Raw genomic sequence first — 12,739 nt, 5'->3', positions numbered from 1 at the left:
TTAAAAGATATAAATTAAGATATAACAAAATTTAATTGTTTTCAACATAGATGAGTGAAAGTAGTGAGTCATGATATTCTTTGGTTTAGATTTTGCCAACATATGTTGTAGTATTGTATGTGTTCTTAGGGTTAGATTTTGGAATGCATAAATGTTTTTTAAAAACTTTAAAATTTACCTAAGTGTGTTTATTTCTGTGTATAGTAAACACTATTTAAATATAACTACGGCTTTATAACGTGGTTAGTTAGTTAATTTAGTCAATTTAGTTTAGGGATTAAATTTAGGGTCTCGAACTAGTAAGTCGTATGATGTACAGTATTCAACAGACGACTTACTAGTAAGTCGTCTAAACCGGACCGAACCTTTAATTTTACAATGTACTTTTAAACCTAACCGGATTATTTACCGGCCATATATAAGGTGTTTTTTTCTTTATTCACTGTTTTGCGAAAATCAGAAAACCCTAACGCCGTTTCTCTCAAAGGCAATTTCGAAGGCGATTTCCGTCGATTCTCTCTAATCCATCGTTCTCACCGCCGGTTATCTCACCGCCGGTTATCTCTCCGCCGTTATCACCGTCGTTCTCACCACCGTTCTCACAGCCGCTTCCTATATTTAAGATCCGAGAGGAAACCCTAGCGCGCATTCTCTCAGAGGCGTCTCATTGAACTCCGTCGCCGGTAAGTTATATCTCTTAATCTCGAGTGATTGATTGAGGAAAAGATGAACCTAAAACTGGAAGTCTTGGAAGACTTATAATTAAGTCGTTTGGAAAGACTTTCCAGACGACTTAATTATAAGTCTTTAAGCTGGAAAACTTGCCAGACGACTTAATTATAAGTCTTTGATTGTTTGAGATGGTTGTCTTTGATTGTTTTGCAGGCAAAAAAATGGAGATGCCAGAACTCCCCTGTAGGATATATACATTAGGGAAAGAGCCCCCGCAGTGCATAGCATTTCGTATCATACTTGTTGGACGTTGCATGCTGCTTTAAAGAAAGCTCTTCATGATGACAAATATGAAGAGCTGAAGGAGTCGAAGTTGGGAGTTTTCATCAAGTTCCAAGAGCTGGGATTTGATTGGCCTTCAAGGCTGGTTCACTACATGCTCGGTTTCCAGCTGGACATAAAGAAGAAGTATGAGCTGTGGAGTCTCGTTGGTCCACAACCTGTGAGGTTTTCACCGTTAGAGTGTGAAAACCTCACTGGTCTAAACTGCGAGTACATCGAGGACCTTGAGAGACCTCACTGTGTTGTTACAAAGGAGTTAACTTCTTTTTTGGGAGATGTTGGGAGTTCATGTCGAAGCTGGGCCATCTACTCAGGAGATAATAGCAGCACTTGAGAGATGCGAAGGGTGGTTTCGGGATGATCGCAAGCGGCTCGCGTACCTTGCCATCTTCATTGGATACATTGAAGCTAGAACGGTTTGAGAATTATCCATGGGGGAGAGTCGCGTTTAAGGTGCTGATGGACTCTGTGAAGGGCAGAGATATTTCGGGTTGTTACACTATTAATGGGTTTGCACAAGCTCTCCAGGTCTGGGTGTACACAGCTCTTCCGGAATTGGGTGATACTTATGGTAATCCTCTCCCAAACAATCCGTCTCCACCGATACTGGCTTACAAGGGTCGCAAAGGACGCAAACAGTTTAAAGAGGCTATCCTCAGTCAGGTATTTACTTCACTCTGGATGACTTCGCAGAAGACTTATAATTAAGTCGTCTGGAAAGTCTTTCAGCTGGATGACTTAGTAGAAGACTTATAATTAAGTCGTTTGGGAAGACTATCCAGACTACTTAATTATAAGTCTTCTACTAAGTCTTCCAGCTGGAAGACTTTCCAAGCGACTTAATTATAAATCGTCTACTAAGTCGTCCAACCGAAAGACTTTCCAGACGACTTAATTATAAGTCTTCTGTGAAGTCTTTTCTTTCCATCTTTCTTAATCCGTCAAATATTTAAGTTCATATCTTCTCTTTACTGCAGACTAGGGTGATCAACTTTGTTCAGAAGGACATTGGTCAAATTTTTCCAAAATGGGAGTTTGATGTTGAGGACACGCCCGCGGAGAACATAATTAAACTCATGTTTGTGAAGAAACCGTGGAAGTGGACCATGGATTGCTGGGAAGTCACCGGTACTTGGGTCAATACAAAGTCGGCGGTTGTGAGTCCAGCGAAGAAAAAGGTAGTGATGGAAGACAGTCCAAGACCTCAGAAGAAAGCTCGTAAAGAGGCAGCTGCAGAAGCTAGTGAAGAGGCAGCTGCAGAGGCTAGTGAAGAGACAGCTGCGGAGGCTAGTGAAGAGGTGCTACGACTGTTCATGGGTTGACCAAAGAGGATATTAAAACCATGTTCAAGGACATAGCTGATACCATGAGGGAAGGGTTTGGGACGTGCCTTAAGGAGATCAAATATTTGTCGGAAAGGGTGGAAGCTGTGGAGTAGAAGGTAGTATCACCACAAAACGGAAAGGTACATCATCTCAAAACACTACCTCTCCACCTAAACCGACGCTGGAACCCGGGGTTAGTAACAAATCCTCTCCCAACAAGAGATTGACTAGACAAAGTCTTAAGAATAAGAACTGAAAAGTTACATTTGCTTTGTTTCTTGTATGTCAGAACATGTGTGCTTTGTTTATAGTGTATGGATTTTATATATGTATTTTGTTTCATGTTTGAAGACACTCATTGGTTATTATTGTTTGAAATGGATATTTGGTTATTATTGTATAAATCCATCTTGTATATTGCAGAGTGAAAGTGTTAATGGGACGAATGCGGGAAGGACGAGCTTGGCGGAGGATAAAAGTCCAGATGTGTCCGCAGATGCTAGTTCCTCGAAAGATAAAGCTCCAGAACCGAGCCTTGTTCTATTGGACAAAAATCAACCCACTGTTTCGGATTTACAGAAGGAGGATGCTAGATATCAGGAAAAGAGGGATGCTGCTTTGGCACTTTGCCGTGCAAAGAGTGATCGAACTAGGAAACTTGCTGCCTCACAGCAATCTCCTTATACGGCAAACAGCACGGCTAGAGTGATCATTCCAAACAAAAAGCTTTATCCAGGCTATAATCCTTTTGCACCAATTGACAAGAAGAAGTTGAAGGATCTCGCTGATTGGTTGAAAACTTGTCTGTAAGTGTTTGCTTTTCCCATAATAGCTTGCTTTAGTCTACAAAAACTTATTGCTTTTCAACATTTTGTGTTTGCAGTCATTATAGGAACACCTCTCGATAAAAAACCACGTAAAAATAGAACTTGGTGGTATCAAATCCTCCGAACCTCCTTAGAGTGGCTGGAGGACTGTGTAAGTCTTCTGCTATGACTTAGATGACTTACTGATAAGTCTTCTTTGTAGACGACTTGGATTGCTATGTGGATATCGATCCCTAAGAGGCACATAGTCGTCTTTGACAGCAATTGTTCCAGTATCTCCCCAAAAGAACTCGATGTGGTAATGGAGCCTTTTCTCTACATGGTCCCTTATCTTCTTGTTGAGTGCGCTTCCTCAGACGAACAACGTGCCCAATACAGCCTGGAGCCATTCACATATGATAGACCGACCAATATACCTCCTGCCCGAGCTGGTGATTATGGCGTGTACACTCTAAAGTACATTGAATGTCATGCTCTTGGGATAGAGTTTAGTAAAAAAGACTTTGCTAAGGCCAACGGGAAGACTATGAGGGATAAGATGGCGATGGATATATTTTAAGAGCTTCCTGATGTGCATGAGTTCGAAAACAAGAACAATGATGCCAACCTGGGTGCGTATGAGGGGTGATAAATAGGCTACGTTAGATTATTTTGTATGATAGATTAGGCTGATGTGTGTATTTGAAATTGATGCCTATTTTGTATTCGAACTTGATCTCTATTTTGTAACTATATTCTGCGCAGAAGACTTACAGTTAAGTCGTCTAGAATGTTGGACGACTTAACTATAAGTAGTCTGGAAAGTCTTCTGAGCAGTAACCTTTTGTAACTATATTTCGGATAATATAAAGGGCAAGACCATCTCAAATTTGTTTGGTAGTGCAATTTGACAAAGAAGTTGACACATATAAGTTCATAACACAAATTTTTAATACATAGAGGAAACACTGGAGAACTAACTGGACGACCTTCTGGACGACTTAATTGAAGGTCTTCTAGAAGACTAAACACTAGACGACTAACTTGAAGGTCTTCTGGAAGAAACAAACCTGGACGACTAACTAGACGACCTTCTGGATGACTTAATTGAAGGTCTTTTGGAAGAAAAAACCCTGGACGACTAACTGGACGACCTTCTGGACGACTTAATTGAAGGTCTTCTGGAAGACTAAACACTGGACGACTAACTTGAAGGTCTTCTAGAAAAAAAACCCTGGACGACTAACTGCACGACCTTCTGGACGACTTAATTGAAGGTCTTCTGGAAGACTAGACACTGGATGACTTACTTGAAGGTCTTCTGGAAGAAAAAACCCTGAACGACTAACTGGACGACCTTCTGGACGACTTAATTGAAGGTCTTCTGGAAGACTAAACACTGGACGACTTACATTGTGGTTTCGTATGGCCAGTTTCCTTGCATTTTGAGCATCTATAAACCCTGTGTTGCTTTCGGGGTTTGCGTCATCTCATCCTGGATAGCTCCAACCAAGATTGACATCTTGATTTCTTCTGTCTTCCCGGACCACGCTTTACATCCGGAGGAAAGCATGTGCGTTCCTCAACTTGTTGTCCAACACAAGGATATATATTCTCTGAGTATCCTGCAAACAAAAAATCCTTTGAATACACTGGACATACAAGTGTGAAGATATGCAAACCAGCAGATGTTCCAGCAGCTATAGCATGAGAGCAAGGTATTTTCTCCACTGCATAGACACCACAATCACACTTTCCATGTTCCAAATCAACCACACAGTCCATTTTGCCACCTTTCACAAAGAATCGCCATCCATCAATTGGTTCTACCGTCATCGTATCTGCTATCTCCGATCAAACAGCAAGCAAGTATTCAACACCTCGACTATGTTGAGTTGGGAGACTCAAAGCATCTTCTCTCCTTTTCCAAAACCACTTTCCTAGCTTCTCCCTTATGAACTCCAACAGGAACTAAACCGGAAATCCTCTAGCTCGCTTCAAAGCGGAATTAATAGATTCAGCGATGTTGCTTGTCTTTATGTTGTACCTGTCCCCCTGACAATAAACCCTTGACCATATGCTGACGTCAGCATTCTCCAAATACGTTGCAAGGTCCGGGTTTGCACTCCGTATCTCAGCCATGTACCGGTCAAAATCTGAAACCGTATGAGCATAAGCAGCACCTTTCACCAAGTACAAGAGATGTTTCCCTTTATACTTTTTGACAATGTATTCTTGAAGGTGATAATAACATATTCCTCGGGTTGCCCAAGGAAACACCTTATCACACGCACTTTTAATGGCCGCGTGCCGGTCGGAGACTATCACCAGAGGCTGCTCATCAGATACACAACTAGCCAATTTTGTGAAAAACCATTCCCAAGAAGGTTCATCTTCAGCATCTACGATCCCAAAAGCCAATGGAAATATCTGAAAATTCTCATCTTGTGCGGCTGCAACTAACATAACACCTCCATACTTCCCACTTAGGTGAGTCCCATCCACCACAATGACCCTTCTCTGATACTTAAAACCTATGATAGAAGCTCCTAAAGAGAGAAATAGATACTTAAATCTATTGATAGAATCAAGTTCTATAGCCGTGATAGAATCGGGATTTGCTAAGGAGATTTGCTCGAGATATGATGGCAAACGCGAATACCCATCTTCTGCTGATCCTCTCACCAATGTTTGTGCATATAAAAGTACTCTGTATGAAGTGGTGTAATCAAGCGTCATGCCAAACATGTTCTTCATTGCATCAGTGATATGCTGTGGATTCAACCCATCAATGATTCCAACACGATCAATGAAAAGCCTACCAACATACTTCGGAGTACAATATCTCCGCTGAGCGAGTCGGTCTCCCACTGAGCATGTATGTTTTTCCACATACTTTGTTACCCAAAACGTGTTTGTCCCATGTTTCACACTCGCTCTGACCTTCCATTGACAACCACTAACCGGACATGTTGTCACAAGGAGAGTTTTCGTTGACTTGTATATTCTGAAGGAGAACCTAAACCTCACTGCTGTCAACCGCAGCTCGGAAAGCAGTGCATCCTTGCTAACAAAACTCTGGGTTTACATAGATACTGTTACCATTCGATCTTCCTCCTTCAATCTTTTTGATATCTTCAAAACACATATTATCATCTTCCTCATCCTCATCTTCAACCTTTCCATAAACACTGTAATCCTCACCATTCTCGTCCGCTTCAGCAACAATAGAAATACCAACATCCTCCAACCCATCGTCCTCCTTCCCATCATCTTCCTCCCCATCATGATTTTCATCTTCGACCAAATCATCATCATCATCTTCAAAACAATATCACTTTTAAAACTAATAGAATTTTAAAATAATTTTAAACCAGTTATTTGAAAATAATAAGTTTTCAAACAATCTTTAAATTATTGATAAAGTATATATAAATCTCACTTTTAACCGATTGTTGCTAATGTGAAGTGTCATGTTACAGATAAATAAGTATTAATAAAATGTATAAACTCTTATTTACATTCAACATAAAAAAAATATGGCACTTCAATATTAAAAATCATTGAAACAAATAGAAAAGAAAGAAAGAGAGAGATATTTATCACTCCAAATGATGGGAAAGTTGCCAAATATGAATCACAACTTGATTTCAAACACAAAAGTAAACCCAAACTTGAATCAAATGAAAAAGTAACATAAAAGGCTATTGAAATTACAACCAGCCCCTTGTGGACAAACAAAAAAACCGAAATTTTTTACGTTTTTAACCCTCGTAAGTCGTCTGGTCTAGTTCTACTTAGAAATAATTTAAATTTTTTGTAAAAAATATTTTGATAAGTAAAAAATTGAAATCATGTAATTAACATATGTTTTAAGAGATATAAATTAAGATATAACAAAATTTAATTGTTTTCAACATAGATGAGTGAAAGTAGTGAGTCATGATATTCTTTGGTTTAGGCTTTGCCAACATATGTTGTAGTATTGTATGTGTTCTTAGGGTTAGATTTTGGAATGCATAAATGTTTTTTTGAAAACTTTAAAATTTACCTAAGTGTGTTTATTTCTGTGTATAGTAAACATTATTTAAGTATAACTACGGCTTTATAACGTGGTTAGTTAGTTAATTTAGTCAATTTAGTTTAGGGGTTAAATTTAGGGTCTGGGACGACTTACTAGTAAGTCGTATGTGATGTCTCGAGTTTTAACCCGATTATCTAACTGCAAGTGCACAGTAAAGTACGCAGTAGTAATACGGGATCGAATCCACAGGGACCGATGATCACACGTAGAGTTGCAGATAAGTTAATAGCTACAGCGAATCAAAATATATTTTTGATGGTTTTTATTTAATTTTCTCTAGTGTCACAAAGCATAAACAAGCATGTAAAAAGATTATTTAAACGATTTGAAAACTATTTTAAAACAAACGTTGGGCATTGGGAATTCTCAGGGATTTCTTTTTAATCAAGATACAATTAATGGAAGACACAGGGATATATTAAGAACCGTCTAGAACTCAAACACGATATTAGAATTAACCTACTTCCGTAGCGCTAATTCTCTATGTTATAGAAATCTCCACACTAACTTCCGCTGAGTTTCAATTTCTAAACAAGCATTAAGAACAGGTTCAATATGTTCACAAAGCGCAATAACATCAACTTCCGAGGGTTAAGGACACTTTGCTCATCTAAAGTATTTTCGGAAGTTCAAACAATCACTTTCGGTGCATCAAACAATCTAATATCATGAACTAAGTGATCAATTCAGTTCAAGCAGTAAGAAATCCATTAGATGAAGAACCAAAACGTAATCCCTTAGTCTACACACGTTTTATGGATCAAAACATCAAGAAATCCCCTATGAGAACCCCTAAACCCAACTAGATGACTACTCACACATAACTAAGCAAGAACAAAACGATTTTGATGAAGAAAACATGATAAGATTGTATTAAAACAGAGTAAAGGTTCAGAAGATCTTCTCCAAATGGTTTTGAGATGAACTCCTTTACAAATCTTCACAAATCACACAAAAACAAGTACAAAACACTCAAATCTTCTCTCTAGAACTTGTAAATCTCCTCCTTGGTCGCCCCTGGTCTTTTCTGAGTCTCCAAGGTCGAGTTCTTTTGTGAATTATTGAGGGGAGTGGGTAAAAAGGAGTGAAAAGCTCGTTTGTGCGTGTGGAGCCCGTAGCGCCTGAGATCGGTCGATCCACATGGCTCGGATCGGTCGATCTCGTGTATGAAAGCCTGGGATCGGTCGATCCAGGTAGACCGGATCGGTCGATCTCGTGCTCTGTGCGATCAATACTTCATTCGGTCCATTGTTCGGTCCATCTTGCTTCTGAATAAATCCCGAATGCGTTCTTTTCTTTCAAGCTATCTAGTAACCTGCATATTACACTTAAGAACACCAAAACGCATCAAATAGACCAAAACATTAATTAAAACCGACCATTTAATTGCTCCAAAACGAGTTTAAAACCGTTAAAAACACGGAATATCAACTCCCCCAGACTTGAATCTTTGCTTGTCCTCAAGTAAAGAGGATTAAAATTTAGGAGCTCACTAACCCTCAGTAGACCTTACCTTGTGATTTCGCTAACCACTTAAATCAGAGACTGTCAAGGCATTCATTCCAAATCCCCACCAAGACCGCGCAAACCTTTCCATATTTCAGACCTGCAAGTCTCAGTTTCAAGTAATCAACTCTTTACATTCATTAAAAAGTGCGTGACCTTTCCACCAAAGATATCTCCATCAGGTATAACGGGCTCGGTGTTTGGGAGGCTGTTTTAGTGTTTAATTAGGTGAGGCTCAAGTGTTTGTGGGTATCAGCGATAACAAAAAATGCAAAACATTATGCAAAATAGCTGGAGAAACCGAGTATATTGATAACCACGTTTTCGAACTGCTCAAGTTTCTAATGATCAAAACCCAACAAATCTCAAACTCTAACCCCAAATTTAAACAACGCATCATCTCTGGTACACAAAATAAAAACAAAATAAAAATAAAATGTCTAAATCAAATCTATTGAATGAGATATAAACATGAACTCTTTTTTTTTTTTTTTTTTTTCATTTTTTTTTTTTTTTTTTTTTTTTTTTTTAGAACGAAAACTTATACAAACCGAAATCGAATATATACACTGCGATGCAATCACACACTTACAACACCCAATTTTTCTATTTACACCTCTAGACACACAAGTCCGTGTCTAACCACCTAAATGTTCCGATCCTACCTAAGCAGTCGGATGAACCATGTCTACCCTAATCTCTCCATTGTTTTTGCACATGTATGCACATATGATCAGTGTGTAAGAATGCATGGAGATGAAATAAAAGGGTAAGGTGTAGGTGAGGTACCAAACTATTGATGAGTCTGGCCATTCAGGATTATTAAAGAGTGGTAAAATGTGGTAAAGAAAATCCTGAATGTGTATATGGTGTACCGTTTCCTGATGTTGATTCCTGGTCAAAAGAAATTAAATTCATTAATGGTCAAAAATATTTGAGTCGATTACAATTCACCGAGACTTGATAAAAGATTTAAGGAGAGGTTGCTTGGTCAAGTGGTTCCTCGGTTTGTCTGCGCTAACAGTCCTGAAAAATGGCCAATATGAAATGTAATGCACAACACACAAGGAAATAGTCTAATAATCATCACAGGGTCTGAGAAAAATACGTAGATTTTTTTTTTTTTTTTTAAAAAAAAAATCAAATCCGATAAACTAAGAAAATAAGAGAAATAAAAGCAATATGGTACATAAGTAGCATCCTCCCCCAGACTTACTTCACACCGTCTCGGTGTGAAAATAATTCCAAGAGAGATTACCGATCAGGCGCTGCGGTCAGTGCGCCTCTTGGAGCGCCTCTCCAAGGCTCCATCATCGTCAGAGTCCTCCGCTGCCTCAGGTCCAGCAGCGGTGTCGTGAGCGCCTTAGATCGACCGATCCATACGTGTCGGATCGACCGATCTCTTACATGGATCGCCCGTTCTGTTTCTTTAGGATCGATCGATCTCTGCCTGATCGTGATACATGCCTGAAAATCATCTAAAAACACAACCAAAAATCAATTCACACAAGAAAACATAATCACAAAAGAGAAAGAAAATCAAACCATGTGGGTTGCCTCCCACTCAGCGCTTGTTTAAAGTCGCGAGCCTGACTATTTTGTTGTCCTTAGGCGAGATCGGGTTCCGATAAAGGAATGTTGGTTCCTTCTTCGGGTTTTGCATCTGTGAAGTAAGGTTTTAGCCTCTGCCCATTGACGGTGAATTTCCTCCCATTGTCTTCCAAGACAACAGCTCCATAAGGTCTAACCTCTGTGATGGTGAAAGGTCCGGACCAACGAGACTTAAGCTTTCCAGGAAATAGCTTGAGTCTAGAGTTGAACAGAAGGACTTTGTCTCCAGCAGCGAAGTCTCTCGGGATTATCTTTCTGTCATGCCATGCCTTAGTTCTTTCCTTGTAGATTTTGGTGTTCTCATAGGCGTTCAACCGAATCTCGTCCAGCTCGTTCAACTGAACCATCCTCCTTTCTGCTGCGGTTTTAATGTCGAAGTTCATCAACTTCGTTGCCCAAAAACCACTGTACTCCAATTCCACAGGTAGGTGACAAGACTTTCCATAGACCAGATTAAAAGGAGTGGTGCCCAAGGGAGTCTTGTAGGCGGTTCTATACGCCCATAAGGCGTCATCAAGCTTCACAGCCCAGTCTTTCCTTGTTTTGCCTACAGCCTTCTCCAAAATTCCCTTGATTTCTCGGTTCGATATTTCAACCTGCCCACTTGTCTGAGGATGATAAGGTGTAGCTACCTTATGCTTTACTCCATGTTTCTTCAGCAGTTTATCGAACGTCTTGTTGATGAAGTGAGAGCCTCCATCACTAATAACCACTCTCGGGATCCCGAATCTTGGAAAAATGACTGTCTTGAACATTTTCTTGACAACACTAGAGTCATTTGTCTTGCTGGCTACTGCTTCCACCCACTTGGAGACATAATCAACCGCAACCAAGATGTACTCATTTCCATAAGAAGATGGGAAAGGGCCCATAAAATCAATTCCCCATACATCAAAAACTTCAACTTCAAGGATGAAATTTTGGGGCATCTCATTTCTCTTACTGATGTTACCCTTCCGCTGACATGCATCACACTTTGAGACAAACTCATGGGCGTCTCTGAAAAGTGTAGGCCACCAGTAACCAGCCTGCAGGACCTTAGAAACCGTCTTGAATGTTGCAAAATGGCCTGCGTATTCTGAGCTGTGGCAGTGGAAAAGAATCCCTTGCATCTCATTCTCCAGAACGCATCTCCTGAATAAACCATCTGAGCATCTCTTGTAGAGGAAGGGATCATCCCAGTAATAGTGGTTCACATCTCTCATGAACTTCTTCCTCTCATATCCCTTCAGGTTCGGTGGTTCAATTCCAGCACATAGGTAGTTTGCAAAGTCTGCAAACCATGGGAGATCATCCTGAATTTGTCTCATGGCACAGCAATCAGCCTGATCCAAATACTCATCCTCCAGCAAGGTGATCACATAGACATTCTCCTCGGGTAATGTATCATCCAGTGGTGTTTCAGCTTCCACTCTCATTCGGGAAAGATGATCTGCCACTCCATTTTCTGCTCCTCTCTTGTCTCTGATCTCAATATCAAACTCCTGTAGGAGTAAGATCCACCTTAAGAGTCTCGGTTTAGCATCTTTTTTCGTCATCAGGTACTTCAAGGCTGCATGATCTGTGTGCACAATTACTTTCGAGCCCACCAAATAGGACCTGAACTTCTCGAAAGCATAAACTACTGCCAGCAACTCCTTCTCAGTGGTAGCATACTTGATTTGAGCATCATCAAGCGTTCGGCTGGCATAATAGATCACATGGAGTTTCTTGTCTTTTCTCTGCCCCAAAACAGCTCCAATCGCGTAATCACTTGCGTCACACATTATTTCAAATGGCAAGTCCCAATCTGGTGGCTGCACAATGGGAGCACTGACTAGAGACTTCTTGAGAATCTGAAACGCAGCGAGGCAGTCAGCATCAAAAACAAACTTCGCTTCTTTGCACAGCAGACGGGTGAGTGGCCTCGCTATCATAGAGAAGTCTTTGATAAACCTCCTGTAGAAACCGGCATGTCCCAGAAAACTCCGAATATCCCTCACTGTCCTGGGAGGCTGTAGGCTGGTCATAACTTCAATCTTTGCTTTGTCAACCTCGATACCCTGCTCTGATATCCTGTGACCCAAAACAATGCCATCTTTCACCATGAAATGACACTTCTCCCAATTTAACACCAAGTTCTTCTCCTCACATCTTTCCAGCACCTTGCACAGATTAGCAAGGCAGTCGCTAAATGAAGAACCGTAGACTGAGAAATCGTCCATAAAAACCTCCATAATGTCCTCAATAAGATCAGTAAAGATCGACATCATGCATCTCTGGAAAGTGGCAGGAGCATTGCACAATCCGAAAGGCATTCTCCTGTAGGCAAAAGTACCGTATGGGCAGGTGAATGTTGTCTTCTCTTGGTCGTCTGGATGAATGGGTATCTGAAAGAACCCGGAGTAGCCATC

General features: G+C 40.3%; 1 pseudogene; it reads left to right on the top strand.

Annotated features, from left to right (window-relative positions):
- Positions 1-893: 893 nt before the first annotated feature.
- Positions 894-4,000, top strand: LOC125575564 (annotated as a pseudogene).
- The last annotated feature ends 8,739 nt before the right edge of the window (positions 4,001-12,739 follow it).

Source organism: Brassica napus, chromosome C8 (genome assembly GCF_020379485.1).
Source record: "Brassica napus cultivar Da-Ae chromosome C8, Da-Ae, whole genome shotgun sequence".
Lineage (NCBI taxonomy): Eukaryota > Viridiplantae > Streptophyta > Magnoliopsida > Brassicales > Brassicaceae > Brassica > Brassica napus.
The sequence above is the reverse complement of the archived record's forward strand: the minus strand, read 5'-3'. Positions and strand labels throughout refer to the sequence as shown.